Below are 20,688 nucleotides of genomic sequence, written 5' to 3' on the forward strand. Positions count from 1 at the left end.
CCTCGCTCTGTTGAGGATCCCTCGTCACTCGACTGACTGGGCCCCACATTTGCCCCAAAGTCTTAACACGCACGATGCCCCCCTCCCCTCCCTTTTTTTTTTTTTAAAGGATAGCTGCCGACTTCACATCCCGGCGCTGGGATTTCTCCCGACCCTTACTCCCCTACCCCATAAAGAGAAAGTCCTGCCCCCCCCTCCCCGCCCGTGTTTATATTCGCGCATTTCGCTCTGCTCTTCCTGGTTTGCGCTGGAATCGTCTGCAGGAGCCCCACCCACCCCTCGGTGCTCCAAGAGCTCCGCACACCCCGGGTTCGGCGCGAAGGTGCTTCGGGAGAGGGAAAGAGCGGGGGAAACGCTGCCGGGAATCGCGTGGCCGAGAGCAGCTCCCCGTGTTCTGGAAGGAGCAGCCCCCCGAGCCCACCTCTCTCTCTCTCTAAACGCGGGCTAGTGGCGGCAAGCGAGGACATCTGTCATTGTGACGGGCCAGCAGCTGCAAGCAGGCGCTCCCGCGGGGATCTTTTGGATCACAAAGCGCCTCTCACCTGCGCGGCCAAGGAGAACAAATCTCTCTCTCTGTCTCTCTCTTTCTGGACTGACGAGGCAAGGCAGGTCACGCTTCGAGAGGCGTGGGGGGAAAAGGAAGAAGTGGCTTCCTCTGACTGACAACATTTACGCTATTGATCGGCAACGCCGGGCAAGTTGCGGGGAGCCGATCGTCGGGAGATCGCCCCTCGGCCTCATTTCTTCCGGTAGGCTCCAAACCTGACCCGCCAAGCTCCCCTGACCTTCCACTTCCCAAAGGCCGCCTTTTCTCTCTCGCTCTCTCTCTCGCTCTCTCTCGCTCTCTCCTTCTCCCCCTTCCTTCCTTCCTTCCTTCTCTCTCTCTCTTCCTTCCTCCTTCCTTCCTTCGAGATTCCCTTCATTGTGTGGCTGAGCTGCGTGGAGGGGAGTCCCCTCGGTCTCCACCCCCGCTCTCCTGCTTCTCTGCTTTGGCTGGTGGATGCTGAAGATCCCCCCGGAGCAAGCGAGGCCCAACCGAAAGGGGAAAAAAAGGGGGAGGCAAAAGCAAGCCCGCCAGCACGCGGGAACATCTTGGGTGCGTTCCGACAACCTTTCTCGATTTTTTTGTCCCAGGGTTGTTGCCTCCTCGGTGGGAGTTGCCCGAGGCTTTAGGGAAGGAGGTGGAGGGAAGGAGGGAGGCAACAAAGCTGCGGGGGGGGGGGAGGAGGAGGGAAGGTGGATTGTGACAGGCTGCTGAACATCTGGCTGCAGCGTTGACATTACTGGGATTAATCTCGGATTCATCAGTCTCCCACGCGAGACATCGTATATCTCAATATTGTGATCTGGCTTGCTGAAACGGGGAGGAAGGCTTCCCCGTTGTGTAGTCCGTTACTGAAACAGTCATAGGCAGAGAAGGCAAGTTTATTGTCTCTTTCCCTCTTGGCCTAAAGGTGCAAGAAAGGGTGGTACTTTGCTGTTCTGTGTATCCTTTGGGGCATGGGACTGTGGCATCCCCTCCCTCCTCATCTCACTCCACAGCTACTCTCCGGTAACTTGGCCATGGTTGGAGTACAGTGATATGAAACATCATGGTTGCATTCACTTGCAACACCAAACCAGGTCAGCGAATGGCTCAATGCCGCATTCACATATGCTAAACTTGATTGGTGCTGTCATCAAATGTATAGGGGGATAGCATTTTGTGAAAATCCAGCTGTTTGCATTAACTTATGGCTCGGTGTATTGTGCAGACGCCTAAAAATGGATTAATTCAAGAATGTTTGGGTACCTTGTGCGTGCTGGCAGTATGACCTCTTGTCTTGAGATGGTTAGTAAAGAACTTTAGCTGGAAAGGCCTTCCAGGTAAGTTCACTATATGGTGGATGAAGCTGAGCAAGGCTTTTCCTATGGGCCAAGTTGAATTTCAGTTCCCATTCTCCTCTAACAGTAAGGGGCTATAACAATGTAAATAAAATTTTGTCCTGAAGAAGAAAAGAGAATTCAGAAGCTGGACAGGGAGGACGTGGCCCTGATCCCTTTTGGCTGCTGATTGCGGTCAATTAATGGAGAGTCTTGTAACTGAGTTGGTTGAATGAATGAATGAATGAATGAATGAATCAATGAATGAATGAATCAATGAATGAATCAATGAATATAAACTTTGTGCCAGCCTGTTGAGATTTCTTCTTACTCAAATGGCATCATTAGAAGAACGTGTGTTTGCTTGCAAAGTTGGCATTTCGTGATTTTGTGAAAAAAGCTGGAAATAATCTTCAGCCAAATTTCATCAAACAGAAAAAAATGTTTTGACAGGTGCCATGCAATTAAACACCATTGCTACAAGATCTTTTTTGCTTTGCTTTGGAGTTACATCTTCCTGTTCTCAAAAGAAAACAACTTAGTAATACTTCTAACTCAGTAACTTTCTCTAGGAGTTCCTGCTATCATCTTTAGCCAATGTGGCAGTGAAAGCAAAGAATCTTAAACCTGTAGTGCATTAACTTGCAGGCCCTTCAGTGCACTGACCGACCTTTATGACTAGTTTGCAAATTTCTGCTGGTATAAACTTAGCAGTAAGTTGGCTTTTCCAAAACACACCTGTGTTGCAGGTACCAATCTGCTTACTGGCAAATAGACACAAGATCTTCATAGTTGTTCTACCAAGTATTAGTCTGTGGAATATTTTTTATCCGATTGTTCCTTTATTATTTTGGATGATTCCAAAATGCAGAAACTATCACTTTGATGTCTTCCCTATCAATGTTAATTGTTAACAATTAAACATTAACAATTAGAGGGAGAACAAAAGAATCCAATTTATACCACAGCTGAAAATAGTTTCTGTTGTTTAGTGATTTAATTGTTTAAACTCCTTTTTTCCCCCAGGAGTCTGATTTACAGGTGTGTGTCAATTAGGATTTTTATAAAAATCATTAACTGAACTGCCAAAATAAAGTCAAATATAGACAGATGCCAAGAGATACAGAAAAAAATTAACTCTTTGTGGCCAATTTGTGGTTATCTAGATTTCTTCAGTCCAAAATTCATGGCCCTACAATAAAGTTTACCTTAAGCATGAAGAGGGGCCTGGTATAGGCATTAAAAAAAAAAAAGAACTTTCATTCTATAGGCATGTTATGTTTGGAATTTTTTTTTTTACAAAAAATAAACTATAACATGAAACAATTGATAGCCATCTCACATGTTTTATCTTCTAATTTTGCACATTTAAAACACCTGCTGTCTTGATGAATGGAAAAATTGGCTATACATTGGAGAGAGGAAGAAATTGCAGAGCTGATTAAGATTAAACACAATCACATTGAAAGTATCACTTATGCTACAATATATGTCAGATGAATACAGTGGTCTAATAACTATTTAACTAGGACAATCTCTGGCTGATCTCAATGACAGTTATTTCTAAGTAGACTTATAGAGGATTTCATTGTAGAGAAGATCACCTGTACAATTATACATCTGGCCCAAACGTACTTTTTTAATTCATTATTTTATTGCTACTACATTCAGTCTGATCATTTTTAAATATCTGAAATACCATCCATCAGAGAAATGAAAGTGAATTGCTATTCCAAATACACTAGAATAAGAAAAAAAGTTCAGATCATCAAATAATAACTAAACCAAAGAATTTATGGCCAAAACAAACACTTATTTTCCTATCAAATTATGCTGCCATGTTTGGATTATAAATCTCTATTTTTTGTAAAGCATCCTATTGACAGGTGGTGTTGTATAAATAGCTATAATAATAATTGAATAATCAACTATGAAAAATGACCTGCTTTTGCAATCTATTTCCTTTTGATAGATAAGCAAATGTTTTTCTTTCTTTCGCGTTCCCACAAGAGAAGAAAATGCCCACGAGGCCAGCACTCAGTGAGAAATTGTTGCATCTTTGTGTCTTTTTATCACACTGTTTTGTTTCATTACACAAATATCTGTCCTGGAGTCTGCAACCTCTTGAACTTTCTGTGTTTTATTTAATTCCAAGGGAAAATTATAAAATTCCAGGGAACTCAATACAAGATGTTTTAGATCAGGAAGTTTGCTGCACAATGATGGAGAGAGATAACATCAGTGCTCTCTTCCACTTTCAAAGTTGCAGTGAGCTCAAAACCTGACATCTAAACATATTCAAAAGTGCCTTGAAAGTGGGGTACAACAACTGAAGTAATTTTCCCTAGGGCTGTATCAACCTTTGGAGCAGTGCTTCTTTTCAACGATAGTTTGACCAGAGCAACTTCTAGGGCTGATTTTCAAACCAACATCATGATATTGCTTCTAAAAGTAAAAGAGAACAAATGTGTTGCTTCACTTCACAGATTTTTTGATAGCTACTAAAGGGGATACTGTACCATGTTTCCCCAAAAATAAAACCTATCCCGAAAATAAGACCTAGCCTGATTTTTACGCATCTGCCTAATATAAGCCCTATCCAAAAATAAGCCCTAGTTAAGACTCCGCCATCATTGCAAGAAGTGGGATGAGGCGCACGTGTCAAAATTAAGCTAGGGTGGGGTTAGGAGGTGGAGCTGCCCCATATACCCTGCACCCACTTACCTCCCGAGCTGAACTGCCATGCTATGTAGGATGGGCCTTATCCTGTCCCCCTCCACCATTTTGGAGCCAGGGGAGAGTGACGGCAAAAGGCTCTGCCGCTGCTGCACAACAGCCACGTCTGCTGCTGGAGGGGCTTTCTTCGGTCCCCGCCAACCCCACTTCACCCCACAGATCTCTTGCCTCCTCCTTCTCATCCAACAACTCTCCCATGGCTTGCACCATGACTGGGGGCACAAGCCTCCCCTGCTGCTTCCCTTCACCAGCCCTGGTATCCCTTCACCAGCCCTGGTATCCCTCCGCCAGCCCTCCATCGCCACCACCAAGGAGAAAGGGGAGGGGCGGCTTTTGCTGTGGGGCTAACTGAAGTTTTTACACCAGAAAACATGGGTCTCCGGAGGTTAGGATAGAGCCTGAAGAGTGTCTTAAGGACACATAAAGGCATGGCCTTCCCTGGATGCTAAAAGTAAAGGGGGGGGGGCAGAGTAAGCCACCTGAGGAAGAGGAAGAGGTGGAAAACTGCTGCAGGGTGGTCGGTTTCACCCACTACCAACCAGGAACAAAACTTCTCAAATGGCCCTGAGGAGTTTAGGCGCCAGGGTCACACCCGCTTGCACAAAGCAGAAGCCCATGTGGGCTGCCTCCATCCAAGCTGGGAAAGGGAGAAAGGCGGCATATGGTAACTTCCTTAAGTCTTCTTTCCTTCCTTCCTCCACACAGCAATCGCTGGACTGCACTTTCTTTCTGCCCTGCATCGGCCTGCGTCTCCCTTCTCCATTCTGGAAATGGCAGACCTGTTTTCTGCCGCTTTCCTCCTGGCAGAAGGGAGGAAAGAAAGGACACTTTGTATGGAAGGACGCTGAGCTCCAGGAAAAATTATGCCAGCTGGAGCTGGGCGAGGAAGGCCAGGCTCTCCTTCCCCGATGGTTCTGCATTGGGGAAGGGGAGCCTGGTCTTCCTAACCAGCTCCAGCTGGCGTAGTTTTCCCAGAGCTTACCATAGCGTCCTTCCATACGAAGCGTCTCCCTTCTGCTAGGAAGAAAGTGGCAGAAAACAGGGCTACCATTTCCAGAACGGAGAAGGGAGACATGGGCCGATGCAACAAAGTGTGGCAGTGACAGAGGGCTGGCGGAGGGATACCAGGGCTGCTGGAGGGAGGTGGCAGGGGAGGCTTGCACCCCCAGTCATGGCGCAAGCCATGAGAGAGTTGATGGAGAAGGAAGAGGCAGCTGCCGCCGGGCAGGTGATCTGCAGGGCGAAGTAAGGGTGGCAGGGACGGAAGAAAGTCCCTCCAGCGGCAGACGCAGTTCTGACATGGTGGAGGAGGGACCGGGTAAGATCCATCCTCCATAGCTGGCAGTCCGGCTCGGGAGGGAGTGAAAGGGAAGAGGCCGAGGGAGGTCACCGAGTGGAGAGTGGCCTGGATTTGGGGGCCCTGAGGTAACCAGGTGTTGGGGTGCCTGGGGCAGCTCCAACCCCCCAAAAATAAGATATTCCCTGTAAATAAGCCCTAATGCATTTTTGGTTCCAAAAAAAATGTAAGACCTGGTCTTATTTTGGGGAAAACATGGTATGTCATTCCCCTCCTCGTTTGAGAGGTGCAACGGAGGATGTGCTGCTCATTGCCTGCTCAGGGGTCTCCAAACCTGGCAACTTTAAGACTGGCTGGGGAATTTTGGGAGTTTGAAGTTGACAAGTCTTAAAGTTGCCAAGTTTGGAGACCCCTGTCCTATGGTATGGATCACTTCAACTTTTGATGAGCCATTTTGGAGAACACATCCTTCTGCCCTCTCCAGCATGGCCCATATCAGAGCCCAAAGCAGTTTACACTGAAGCACAACACCCATTCAGAAGTCTCTTCGAACTTTGATAAATGACACACCTGATTCATGTTTTGAGGCAACATGAATTCCTTCTTCAAAGCAAATTACATTTCTTCTTTGCTTCAGCTGAAAGAATCATGTTGCCTTCGGGATGTAATTTTTTTTTTATTGAAGCAATTCAAGGTCTTCTTGCTGAAGTCTAGTTTTCAAAAGAAATTAATTGAGGAATCAAAAGATACACAGCCTCACTTCTGACTGAAGTCTGTATGGCCCATTTACATGCTTGTTTTTCTGCTCAAAAAAAAAAAGCACAGTAGCTAAAGTTTTGAAGACTTCTAATTTAATTACATTGCTGGCATATCTGAAAGCTGACTTATCTTTATTACTTCCCATTTTAAAATTCCATTAGACCTAGCTAGTAATGATAGAAGTGTCCTAAAGTAGTCATCTGAAATAAGCTGGAAGACTATTGTAAACTCTCTGCACACAACTTTTGAGGTGGAGAAATATGCATTATTGGCTTAAATAGTATCTGGCAGATAGCTGTGGCGAAATATTGTGTTTCTTTGAAAATAATGGGCTAATAAAGCATGCTATTCTTGACCATGAATTCTGTTATTCAATTTTCAAAATGGCCATTTTAAAATGGCTTCAAAATGGTAAATGATGGTCTATCAGAACTCCCATTATTTCATTCTAAAGAGCTGGCTTAACAATCATCAGTAAAAGCATTTGAATAATATTTGGAAGAATGGGGATGAGATCATTAATAAAAAATGAGCATTAATACTATAGATCTGGCACACAAAGTGACTTGTAGCCCTATTCCTGGCCATAATTCCTTAACACAGAGTATTATTTCAGAAGCTTGCTTCATCTATTACCTGAGTAATACAACAACATAAATATATTTTCTTCTAACCATGCCTGAATATCACTCTAAAAAAAATTTCTTGGCATTGCAAGACTCAAACTAAACCACTAGTCACATTGATATGTCATGCTAAGCTTGATCAATGATGCTTGATTTCTTGATCCTGTAAAAGTGGCTACATAAACATATCAAGAATTGTGGCTAGAGTTAGGAGTTATGGTTTGTTTTTGGCTTCCAACTCTTTTCCAAGTCTTAACTTGCTTTAGGAGGGAATAAACCAGAGATGCCAGTCTGCATATTATACTAATCAACTAAATAATGTTTTTTCATGATTTATCCTGCTGTTCCCATTGACAAGACAAAGTAAGGAGCACAGACCAAATAGCATGCATCACAACATGATGCTCTGGGCACATGAAAGGTATATATTATTCTCCTTATGAACTGTATATTCATGATTATACGAATAAATGTTATATCAGCGGGTGCTGAGTACAATCTCTTCTCAGATAATCTACTGAGATCAACATTATAGTTACCTCCCAAAGTTCTACACTCTTTGCAAGGTTTGCTTTATTTTTCAAAAAAATGTTAAGACACAATCAAATGTCTTGTGCAACTGCAGGCACAAAAGGCGAGGTTATGCCTTGTGTTAAGAACTTGCAAGAATTATAGAAGAGAATGACAGAAGGAAAAAGAGAGCCTGTCAGTGTGATTGTAATTTGTCAGGGTAATATAGCCTCCCAACCCATCATATTTGAGATTTACGATGGGTAGTGTGGACTGGAAATGCTGGGAGTTGCAATTCAGCATAACTGAAAGGCTCCAGATGCACAGGGTATATTAAGCTATTATCCAGCTGTCAATCAGCTGTAGACAAGAAAATTACAACATCTTTTGGAATGCACGAGAACAACACCTTAGAACCACAGTTACATGATTGAGAGGGTGGACTAAAAGCAATTATCAGGATAAAAAAAGCTGCTGAAGTCCACTCTGAAATAATGATAAAAAGTTTGATTCTCTTTGCCAGTTGGTCTCTTAATGTCACTGCTTACATACCTGCAAGATAAAGCTGTATGTGGCATACAGCTTTGTATAGCTTCAAATAGTTGGGGATTGGGAATCAGAGTATGACCACGGCTTTGGCCATCATTCTGGCCCCAAGGACAATAGTGAATGGAGGGGGCTTGTCTCTTCTTTGCAGTCTTCTAGCTAAAAATACCTGCTGTGCTAACTACTTGTTAAAACAGTATGGAAGGCAGCAACAAGAGTATCGGCGGGGGGGGGGGTTGTTCAGAAAAAGGACAAGATACCAGTTCTGCAATGAAAGTCCCGTCCTTTTTTAAAAGTCATTGCACACACAATGAATTTTAAGGACTTTTATCACAGGGCCACCATCTGGCATTGTTTCACACACCCACACACTCCAATGCCTCTATTGTTGCCTTATACTTTGCTTTACTAAGTAGCTGGCAAGTGGAATCTGACTATACCATGTCAGATAATAACCTTGGTGGTTTTAAGGCTGGTATTTACCTTTGAGTAAGTTGAAAAACCAGGATGTTTATTCTTTCCCTCAGATGGTTTTATTGCAGTTGCCTCCAACTAATTGAATAATTTTTTTCTCTTAAGCTGTCAGTCATGGTATTTCTCTTGCTTAGTTATTAGTTATTTTCTAATAAATGATATTTCAGTCTCCATGTTTACTAGTGAGACACAGATAGATTTTAGTGAATAGAAATACTTGTTTAATGTAACATAATTCATAAATGGGCAGACTAGATTTTAACTGCTCACTTTCACTTAGGAATTTTACAGAATAAACTATTTAATTACCTTGCGAGTAAAAATGTGGACAAGTGGTGATTTGTGACAGTGATTGTTTCTAAAATTCATTCATGAATTAGATAAGTTTGTGAAGGTTTTATGTATTATTTGAATTTGATCATTAAATCCATGTTCTACAGAGATACTGTACCAGACTTATCAGTCAAGAACAATAAACATAATTGTATCAAAGGGACAACCTCTAGAGAAGGTTGTATTCAAAAGTTATATTTACTAAAATGAGGACTACTCAGTACAGTTGACTTATCCCCAATAAATGATTGTAGGACTACATGTGCTGAATATAACACATCTACTCTGTAAACAGAAAAAAGTTCTATTTTACACTTTCTTTCTTTGCCTGATACCTGCACTACTGTGTACGTAGCCCTTTCCATACTTGAAATATGTTTGCTATCTGGAATGTGTTATCTTTCAAACAATGGTTTGGACAGCTAAAGCACTAGATTGAAAACATGTTGACTTATTTAAAATTGCTTTGTTGGCCATTTTCAATCGCACATTTTTTTAATATACAACTCATTGTAAATAATGTACAAAAATTACAATGTGGCAACAATAAATTATTGTTGTCATCAGGCAAGCAGAAACCATCACCTACTAGACAAATCAAGTGATTAATCCTTCAGTGAGGTTCATATGATTGCTTTATTTTTAAATTATCATTGAAGTCCAGATTCTGTGTGCGTTTAAGTTTAATGCTGTTTTCTCCCAAAAAAATTGGGCCAATTATTTCCATTTCACTTGCTGCTTCCTTTTGTATGTACAGCCTCAAAAGTTATGATTTTTATATTTTCCAATGTGATCTGCAGCAGTGAAATATTATGAAACTAGCCAACCAAACAGTTGCAAATAAGATTAACCAACAGTCACAAATATTCTGTTCATTATTGTGTTGGCTTCTTGTTTGGTTCAGTTTCAGTTTCAGGGCTCTTTTGGAATACCAAGCAAGTATGCTAATAATCTCCATCTGGCTCTATTTCGCCAACATCTCTTCCTTCATCTGATATTTTTCTTGTATTTTACTAGGTGTGAAGGTTTCTGCAAGAGTCAAAGCATAAAGGACATCCTTTTCTTCCTCAATCCTAAAACCTTCCCTTTCTCATCCTGTACTTGATCATTTAATTGCAATTGGAAGAGCAGAGCATAGTATTGTTTGCCCTTTATTACTTTAACGTAAAAGAGACAAATGTCCTGTATTATTTTTGTCACATTTCTTAATCAAGTATGGTATGTGCAAACTAATGCCTGCCAAGTTTTGGAATTACAGTATAACTCTATAACTTCCAGAAAGCAGTGGCTAGGGATTGTGAGAATTGCCTTCTCAAATAATCAGACATTAGTTGGTAGCCTATACATAAGCCTTTAGGGACTCAGGCAGGCTAATTTTGCCCATTTTTCATGATACCCAGTTCATGAACATGATTTGCTTTTCTCTTTGACCATATTGGGCTTTTGGAATAATATTCACCTTTTAATTCAGGTACAAAATATATTCCTTTGTATCCAGAAGCCTTCCAATTACTTCCAACAAACATACCATAATCTTGAAAGAGTGCAGAGAAGAGCAACAAAGATGATCAGGGGACTGGAGGCTAAAACATATGAAGAACAGTTGTAGGAATTGGATATGTCTAGTTTAATGAAGAGAAGGACGGTGGGTGACATGATATTAGTGTTTCAATATTTGAGGGGCTCCCACAAAGAAGAGGGGGGGCAATCTATTTTCCAAAGCATCTGAAGGCAGGACAAGAAACAATGGATAGACTCAAGGAGAGAAGCAACCTAGAACTAAGGAGAAATTTCCTGACAGTTAGAGCAATTAATCAGTGGAAGGAGTTTCTTCCAGAAGTTGTAGGTGATCCAACACTGGAGAGTTTTAAGAAATGATTGCACAGCCATTTGTCTGAAATGGAATAGGGTTTCCTGCTTGAGCAAGAGATTGGACTAGAAGACCTCCAAGATCCCTTCCAAATCTGTAAAACTCAGATTCCCATTCAATATAGACTCTAAAACTTCATACACTGCATATGGAACTCTCAGCTAGAATTGGGAGTGAATTGTATTGAAAAAATGAAGCAGCATTGAGATACTGTGCCTTTTAAAAACAACATCAGGACTGTTCATTCCATTTGTAATAAATACTGTAGTATGCCAAAATAAAACTTTTCATGCAAAGATGTAAGATGTACCTGTCTGCTCTCCAAAATGGGATCACTTAATTATTCATGTGAACAGAATGTTTGAAGAGCATGTGTAGCAGCTTGCAGCAGAATTGCTTAAAGGAATGTTTTAGCAAGTTTCATTAATGTGATCACTTCTTGACTTGCATTGGGTGTGGTCTTGTTTGGGATACGAGAGGAAAAAGGTCACGCCAGTTGTCAATGTTTGAGAAAGTTTCTGATACAGCCCGCCTGCTACAACGTAGTATTGTAAGCAGAAAATGCATTTTTCAACACCAGACTAGCAGAATAGGATTTCAGGACTAGAAACCCTGATCAGAGAAAGAACTGAACGTAGGGAGGGAGTAACTGAAGTAGAACATACAGTCCTCAACTTACAACCATAATTGGGATTTGAATTTCTGTTGCTAGGCAAGGCTATTGTTAAATGACTTGTTTCTGATCAGCGAATCACTGAGCTGTTAAGTAAATCATGCAGTTGTTAAAGAATTTTAACTTCTCCTCTTGATTTTGATTGCCAGAAACTGGCTGGGAAATGACCCCAGGACATTGCAACCGTTGCAAATATATGCTGGCCCCCAAATTTTGTTCTCATGACCAAGGGGATTCTGCAACTACTGTATTATTAAGTGTGAAGACCTCATGTAAGACACTTTTTTCAGTGTTGTGATGGTCACTAAGCAAATGGTTGTAGGGCAAGGACTACCTTTATATACAAGGGATCGGAGAAGAGCCATATGGTTCAGATTAGGGTAATACCTCTTTTTCTATGGAAAACTTTTAAGTTGTGGACATTGTGTCTAAAATATATAAAGTACTTGTTAAAAAAGATAAGGCACATCTTTTCATCTATGTGTTCATACCAGATAAATGGAAGGTATGGTTTAGTGAATTCTAGAAAAAGAGACAGAAAGATTTGAGTTGGTTTTTGACCTGACTCCTAAGGTTTATTTCTTAAATAGATGTGTGCTGAGCATTATTCTACTGGTAATTTTAAATTTCAAAAAAGTAATATAACTCTGATTGACAGTTAAGACTTGACTGGATAGAAGGTTGAGCAAGAACTAAGGAACACATGGTCCAGAAGTTATTTGGAGGAAAACAGAATTAGGAAGTCATTTGTTTCATCTTCTAATCTAGGTCATGTTTATTATGTATGGTAAGCATCTCAAGTCATAAAAAAGAGCAAAATTATCTCAGCAGGAATGTTGAATCTACTTTATGTAATATGGATGAAATAAAAAGCTTTTCTGGATTCCTGAAATTATCAAAATCAAACACAAGAACAACTGATTATACCTAATTATTTTCAGAAGCTGACAATCAGAATTGAATTGTTCGGATAATACAAGTGATCTAATGGTGCTTTATGGTCATTGGCTATCTCAGTGTTCTCTCTTTTCCTCATCCTGAGTATTTGAGAAAGAAATTTGCAAGCCTCAAAAGTATCAAAAGAACTGGTCGCTGCATAGCCAGGAAATCGGTCAATTAAAAAAAAATTGGTTGGCTCTATGGAAAGGAATATAGTGGTCCTGAATGTACATTTTGAAGATATTCATAACATAATCCATAAATTTTCATGCTGGATACATTTGATATTATAAGAGGATCCTTGTCCACCTCATCAAATCTTATTCGATATGGAATTGGAAATAGTTGGAAAGAAAAAAACTAACATTGACATATATGAAAGATATCACTCAGCCAGATCTAAGCATTTGGCTTTCCAAATGCTGACTTTTTAGTTCTGTTATCCTTCATTCCTAGTCAGTGTCATCTGAAGGTTGAATATTTCCCCACTTCTCTTATGAAGAAATGTGATTATTCAGCCTATTTTTTCTCTAGTTTTTTTAATGAAATAGGTAGAGAAATTGCCTTAGGGAGTTCGAAAAATTGTAAGTCTTTCCAAAGTCAAATGTTTCTCCTTCAAAGAATATTATGTTGTGATTTATTTTGTGATTTGATTAGAACCAATGCATTTATAAAAATGCACACGATGGCAAGTGCTACAGAATTATAAAATGTTAACTAGCTAATAATGAAAGCAGATGTTCCAAAACCATATGAATATAAATAGCACAGAAAGTAAAGTCTTCATTTCCCCTCTGGAGAGCTCTAGCTTTTAGAGAACATCTCCTTTAGCACTGATTTCTCTTTTGTATCTTTGTTTTATGCAGAGCTATATGTGTGAGTATCTATAAATTATAAGTATTAATAGGTTATAGTTTGTAATTCTACATGAAACCGATCAGTTGGAGTTGGATCTCTATAGTTATCTCTTTAGCTACTAATCTTTGAGATTTTCTTTGCAACCATCCTTATTTGAATAACATTATCGGATGATGCTCCAGGACTTAGTATTTCAGAGGAAAACAATACCTCCCAGTGAAATTAAAGTCTGAAAGGTTTATTATGTCTGTAGCTGGTCCAATGAAAAAATGTACAAAAAAGATGGTTTACATCCATCCAAGAAAGGGACTGAGTTACTTGGCAATAAATTCACAGATTTTCTGGAGGAATATTTAAACTAAAGCGGGACAGTGAGTTAATTGATACAGAATATCCCTGTCCCTGACAATCTAAAAATTATAGGGTTATTGGTGCATGTAACATAGATATGTGTGTGGACAAGAATATCAACCTTGCTGAAGCAAAATCAAGCTTTTAATAGTGAGTGCCACACAAAGTGCACTAACCAAACAGGTGGTAAGAAAATAGGGAAACTCAGGCACCACACAGGTTATGTAGAAAGTAAACACAGGGTCAGTCATAAAGGACTCAAATGTCTATACACCAATCACAGAGTATGAACAGTAAACAGGGTGAACTAGAAATTCAGGTAAATGAGGGCAAATATGATATTGTTGCCATTACGGAAACATGGTGGGATGAAACCCACAAATGGAACACACAGCTAGAGGGATTTAAATTATTTAAAAGAAACAGACCAAACAAAAGAGGAGGGGCAGAAGACAGAATTATTAGCCTGGGATATAGACCAACATTAAGCTATGAATCCCCTGACATATGTTTCTCCATACAAATGTTTTTCATTTTTAAACTATTCATTTTCCTACAATAATGATGCCAATGGCTTAATATATGATTTTATTTCACAGTGTTTGTTTTACGCAAGAATGGCATATCACTGTTACTTTGAAGTTGTCCTCTATGCTACTAGCTGAGCACTTAATTGCTGTCATGCTGAACAGAATATATCTCTCTGATCCTCTCACGATGGGCATCTAATTTTTTTTTAAAAAATGACACTCACCTTTAGGGAACATTCTTGGTTTTCAGCTGCCTTGTCTGCACAGCGAGCAAGACTTAATCCACTGGTTTGGTAACAGCAGCGTCTTTTGCATTGTACACTTTGAAGACAGATCCCCATTGTCCTAGAGGAAAACAAAGATCACATGTGTAAAACAAGATGGTTAATTCAGCAATTTATCCATTCTTTTAATTTTTCTATGTGTGTCCTTTTGTGAAAGGCCTTGACTGTTTAGAGTCATCACTACATTCTCTGTAAAAAATATATTATCGCACAGAGTAATAATCAGGTTATATTGGAAGTTTTTAAGAAGAGACTGGACAGCCATTTGTCTGAAATGGTATAGGGTTTCCTGCCTGAGCAGGGGGTTGGACTAGATGACCTCCAAGGTCCCTTTCAACTTTATTATTATTGTTGTTGTTGTTGTCATTGTCGTTATTATTATTGTTATTGTTATTATTAAAATTTTAGCTCTCTTATCTTGATGTTTTTATTCTCATTCACTCTCCTCCCCTGTCCAGCCCACATAGAGTGTTTGCTAGCGGAAGTCCATAATTCTTGGTTAAGAGTCTTGGTTAAGAAAATGTTAATCATGGCATGGTTTATCCTGTGGCTGATTTAAAGAAGAAGGTAAGGTCACCACTGCCACAAACCTGACAAAAAAAAAAGTATGATGCTGCAAGCAGGATTGCATTGAGTCATGCTGTTTGGCCGAGTAGTGATTAAGGCACCAGGCTAGAAATCAGGAGACTATGAGTTCTAGTCCTACCTTAGTCATGAATACCAGCTGGGTGATTTTGAGCCAGTCAACTCTCTTCAGCTCAACTTAATTCTCAGAGTTGTTATGGGAAAAAAGGAGGAGGAAGGAGTCTCAGGTATGTTTTCCCCTTTGAATTACTTATAAAAATAATACAGGCAGGATTAAAAAAAAATCTAAAAATACACTTGGCCAAAAAAGTGGCTACAGAAGTAAAATTTCAATATTATGCAAATTAATATATTGCTGATCTGCTCAGAACTGAATTATTTATTTAATTCTTCTTAAAAGTGATTGCATTGCATATATAAAGTTCAGACTTAATGCTACTTTAAGTTGAAATGGAACTTAAGGTATATAATTGTCCTTAACTGCAATTGATTTTGATTGTTCTGTTTATTCAGGGCTAAATCTAAATTTCAAGAATGTTGTTGTGTGTTTCTTCTTGAACCATCAGGAAACAATGGGAAAATGCCAGAACTAAGCAATTGAATGATGGTTTAGACTGATTTAAGATCAATATCTTTTTGTTTAGTTAGAATTAGCAATGTACTTTATTAATATAAATAACTACTTAAAACTTTGAGTAGCTATGAAAAGAAAAGACCTTGTGTAAAGGTTAATTTAATCTTGAAATTCACAAGGAATTTGCAATGGTTCTGTATCTGGAAAATTTTGCTGAAGAGAAAATGAAAATGTCACCCATTTTATCAGTAGTAAAGTAATATGTCATTGATGTTTTTTCCCTGTGTGATGATTCTCGTGAGGAGACTGTAATTAATTCCAAAAAGAAAAAATATCTCCAGCTTCTAAAATGTCCAATTGAAAAGTTATTTAGTATACTATATATTTGGTTGAATAACTCAATTGCTAACAAATATTTCTTCACAAGTTTACATAATAAACTGGCCATTAGCTTTAAACGATAGCAAAACTAATCATAATTTTTAAAAGATATATTCAAATTGGTGAAATTCAAACATACTGTATTCTACCCTGGAGAAAACCTTTCAGATCAGACTGCTATCCACAAATTACCTACACCTTTCAATGGGCATACTAGCTAGAGATGATTTGTAGTTCATTATAGCTGGAAACTTGGGACCAGTTTGGGAAAGTCTGTTTTAGCCAACTAAAAATGTATAAACTAAATGGCTGGAGTTTATAAAGGATTTAAACATTATGACCGGGTCTGTCTTTTTCTCAAATTAATCCTAGTGAGTCTAACAATTCAATTTTTGTTGTTGTTTACAATCTTGGTGGTTTGCAAAATCTGTTAAAATCAACTCTCCAAAACTAGATTTCCACGAGAAGGAAGGGGAAGATGATCTTATTGTATCCCATGCTTGACCTGAACGCGTGGATCCTTAAGTCCTCCTCTCTCAGCCCAATCTATTACTTAGGATTCTTACGGGGATTATATTAAGGAATCCTCTTCATCCAGGTAAATTGACTTGACCTCACTGAGGGAAAGGAGTTATAAATAAATAACTTGAAGTTTCAGTTACATTGGAAAGCTTTTTCCAAAAGGGTAGAGTGAACATAGTCTTCCTTTATTAAAATCCATAGTATTGTTGGTTGTTTTTTTTTCAAAAACATTGAGTAGATTCATGATCATTGGACTCTCAAAGGTATTTGTGGAATTATGAGAGAAGACAAAACTGCTCTTTAAATTCGTTGACAGTTGCAAAATTAAAAAAAAATAAACAACCTTTTATAATGGAAAAACATGTGTTTTGTGTATGAGAGGTATTGAATGAGAGGTTGCACTGCCACACATTCCATACACTATGCAATGGAAAACTAATTTTCCAAAATTACTAAACCATTCAAAAGAATTTTGTCATAAATCATGAATGGGCTATTTGCAGCCCTTGACTTAATTTCATGTGGAGCTGACTGGAGAAGTAGTCCACACGCAAATGGTTCAGATGTTGATCTGTCCATTTCTAGGCAAGTGGATGTCATAAAGAGAACATGATTGTGAGGATGGGAAGAATATCAGATAGAATGGAATTATAATGTAACCCAACCTACCTCTGGTTTTGCCTCTGCTAAAATAGCTTGCTTTATTTCCTCTCATCAATTCCATGGAAACTTCACTAGGTCAAGGCTTTTCAACCAGTGGTACGGGTACCACCTGTGGTACATTGGCATCTGGCAGGTGGTACGCGACCACCCTAGAAAAGTGGTAGTGGGGGAGGGGAATGAGCTGAACCGGTGGCAGCACTGCACAAGCCTGAGTGAGAGACGGCTGGAGCTGCAGGGCTGTCAGGGCTCAGCGGAAGCACCAGGATCAGCGCCAGGCTCCAGCTGGAGCTCGGCGCTGATCCTGGCACTTCTGCTGAGCCCAGAAGAAACGCCGATCAGCTGGAATGTTGCAGCATCTCCAGGGTCTTGTGATTTACATTCAGATGCTTGGCAACTGATTCATATTTACGATGGTCACAGTGTCCCAGGGTCATGTGAAGTGACCAAAACCTGCTGCAACCACCCAGCAGACGGGGAGAATAAAAACCAAACACCCCCCCACCCCACCCCCGCTGCCAATCCTCAACAGAAATGCTCACAACAATGGAAACCTCGAACAGGAGGAAGAGCGCCGCTGGGCAGGCAGGCAGGTGTCTTGCTCGGCTGTGGCTTGGGGGGGCACTTTTTTCAGTGCCATTGTAACTACTAAGAGTCACTAAGTGAACTGTTGTAAGTCAAGGACTCCCTGTACTTTATCACTTTTTTCCTTTTTTTCGGTCATCAAGTTTTTGACACCTTGCTAGGCGACTGGTGGTACTCGGATGTTGCCATATCCTAAAAGTGGCACAATGGGTGAAAAGGTTGAAAAGCCCTGGACTAGGTGAACCATAATGGAATGCAGCCCATAGAAGAAGAAAAGTTGCTCACCTTATTGAAAGGGATGGATATGAATTGCAATGACTAAGTTTAAGATATTTTTATTTATAGAAATTTTAATGACACCTTAGTTAACTTTGCACCAACCTTTTAGGCATAAACTCCTGCTTGATCAATCATTGATATGGATGTTATTACAGTTCAGTTCAAGACCTACATTTTTTTTAAATGTACGAATTCTTTATACATCAGCCCTCGTTTCCCCAGAGTAGATTTCATAATTTTAGTTCAGTCTAGAGCAGGGTTTGATGCTAAGTAGAAATGGTCTAAATATCACTACCATGGCATCACAACTACATCATTTTAGGCTGTATACTCTGTGCTTGAGTTCTCATGAGTTACATTGTAGATGCTTTATGTAGGGTTTTCATGGTAGGTTGGATTGTGTAAAATCATGAATACAGTGCATGAAGATTATAATTCTACAAATTTTAGGGAGAGACTTGTGTGCCAACTCTTTCACGGTTGCCAGTTTTTTTTTCTTGTGAGATGTTATGACAGAGTTGTGTGTACAGAATGATAGTATCACATGTCATTCTCTGTTAAAATTCAAGCCTGTGTGTGTAGGTACAGTTCTTTTTCAGAGTTGAAGTTGGAATAGTTTTATATTTGTATATAATACATTTGTTCATGAAATGTTAATTGTGTGGGGAGATTATTTGAGTGTTATCTCCTCACACAATTAGCATTTTGTGAACAAATGTAATAGGTTCCAACTTCAAATCTGAAAAAAAACTGTACCTACACACCCATTCTCTTTCAGCCTCACTTTCTCTGTCTTACATCCAGCATACTGTACATCATATACAAAACAATGCTCAAAGGGCAGACCCAAAAACTGACTGATAGTATTTGCCTTAAGATTAGATACAACCTTGAATTTTAACAGAGAATGACATGCAATATTATCAAAAAGTGTTAATGCAGTGACTTGGCTAAATTCCAACTTGATAATTACTTCCTATCTAAAGTACTTCCTACAGCATGAGATGAAAAAATATGTCATCATTTGCTGTCCTGGATAAAAAAATAAGTCCTCCATTCTCAGACCTCTGAGGCGAGGAACACCTCTGATAGACAAACCATTCCCACCCACCTCCCTTAAAAACAATAAAATGACCCAAAACTGGGTGTTTCAACATTTGCCCATTTCATTGCAGATTTCAGTGGTGTAGAATCTTAAGATGGGGAACAGGGCCAAAATTAATTTGCTGAGATCCATATGCAACCTGTGGTTCCAATTCCTGGGTTAATTGGCCAAGGAAATCTGGTTGCCTTTTGTTTCTATGACTTCATATTGTGGTAAGAAGAACCCATAAATAAATAACTTACATTTGTGTACAGAACCCCAAGTCCTACCAGTGCTTCTAAGCTATAGTTGCCAGCAACTCAACCAATATGGCTAGTAATGAGAGATGTTCTCCATTCTGTTTTGAACATCTGGAAAGTTATGGGCTTCACTGGTCTGGTTTATATGCATATTGTCTTTTCAAGAAAGTTCAGAGCAGTATGTGAAGTAAAGTATATGATTTTGAGAGACAGCTCCCTTACAGACCTAAGGGAAACATATAATGTGCTCCTTCTTTGGTACCAAACGATGATGATGATGATGATGATGATGATGATGATGATGATGATGATGATGATGATGATGATGATGATGATGATGATGATGATGATGATGGAGAAGGAGAAGGAAAAGGAGAAGAAGTTGAAAGGAACCTTGGAGGTCATCTAGTCCCTGTTCAGGCAGGAAACCCTATACCATTTCAGACAAATGGCTGTCCAGTCTCTTCTTAAAGACTTCCAGTGTTGAAGCATTCACAGCTTCTGGAGGCAGGTTGTTCCACTGATTAATTGTTCTAACTGTCAGGAAGTTTCTCCTTAGTTCTAGGTTGCTTCTCTCTTTGGTTAGTTTCTATCCATTGCTTCTTATCTTGCCTTCAGGTGCTTTGGAGAATAGCTTGACTCCCTCTTCTTTGTGGCAACGCCTCAGATATTGAAACACTGCTATCATGTCACCCCTCATCCTTCTCTTCATTAAACTAGACATACCCAATTCCAGCCACCGTTCCTTATATGTTTTAGCCTCCAGTCCCCTAATCATCTTTGTTGTTCTTCTCTGTACTCTTTCTGGAGTCTCAACATCTTTTTTACATTGTGGTGACCAAAACTGGATGCAGTATTCCAAGTGTGGCCTTACCAAGGCATTGTAAAATGGTATTAACACTTCACATGATCTGGACTTCCGGTGGCAGGCGCCTTCGCTGGACGCAGCTGTTTGCTGCTCCCGCCTGTTTCTGCGTAAAAGCCGTTTTGACAGCCTGCATCAGCTGTCAAACGGCTTGATACCTTTCCCCTGGGCATAGGGGGAAAGGTGAGCTGCCCGAGGTAGGAGTTGAGTCCCCGAGTCGTCCCTTGTGGACGATGTAGGTGAG

The 20,688-nt window shown here is 39.9% G+C and overlaps 1 long non-coding RNA gene across 1 annotated transcript in view; it reads left to right on the plus strand.

Annotated features, from left to right (window-relative positions):
* Positions 1 to 636: 636 nt before the first annotated feature.
* Positions 637 to 20,688, plus strand: part of LOC107285360 — a 114,489-nt gene continuing 94,437 nt past the window's right edge. The window contains exon 1 of the long non-coding RNA XR_001548830.1: positions 637 to 749. This is a non-coding gene — a long non-coding RNA (uncharacterized LOC107285360). The remainder of the gene's footprint in view (positions 750 to 20,688) is intronic.

This window comes from Protobothrops mucrosquamatus, unplaced genomic scaffold (assembly GCF_001527695.2).
Source record: "Protobothrops mucrosquamatus isolate PMUCROS unplaced genomic scaffold, P.Mucros_1.0 scaffold164, whole genome shotgun sequence".
Lineage (NCBI taxonomy): Eukaryota > Metazoa > Chordata > Lepidosauria > Squamata > Viperidae > Protobothrops > Protobothrops mucrosquamatus.